Source organism: Gadus chalcogrammus, chromosome 3 (assembly GCF_026213295.1).
Source record: "Gadus chalcogrammus isolate NIFS_2021 chromosome 3, NIFS_Gcha_1.0, whole genome shotgun sequence".
Lineage (NCBI taxonomy): Eukaryota > Metazoa > Chordata > Actinopteri > Gadiformes > Gadidae > Gadus > Gadus chalcogrammus.
In genome coordinates this window covers 14,090,945-14,091,181 of record NC_079414.1, presented here as the reverse complement: position 1 = coordinate 14,091,181, position 237 = coordinate 14,090,945, and positions in this window count along the sequence as shown.

The window sequence follows — 237 nt, the reverse complement described above, 5'->3', positions numbered from 1 at the left end:
TGATGGTAACGTAAGGACAGATGGTGACACAAATCCGATGCACTACTGGTCCACTCACTATGTGAATGTTATAATTCTAGTCATGATATAATGCAATTATTTTTTGTTTTTACATTATACGTTAAATGATAATACATATTACAAGTTAATATATAAACACACACACACACATTTATATATTTAACATACATATATATATGTATGTTAATTATGTATACATACGTATGTGTGCATATA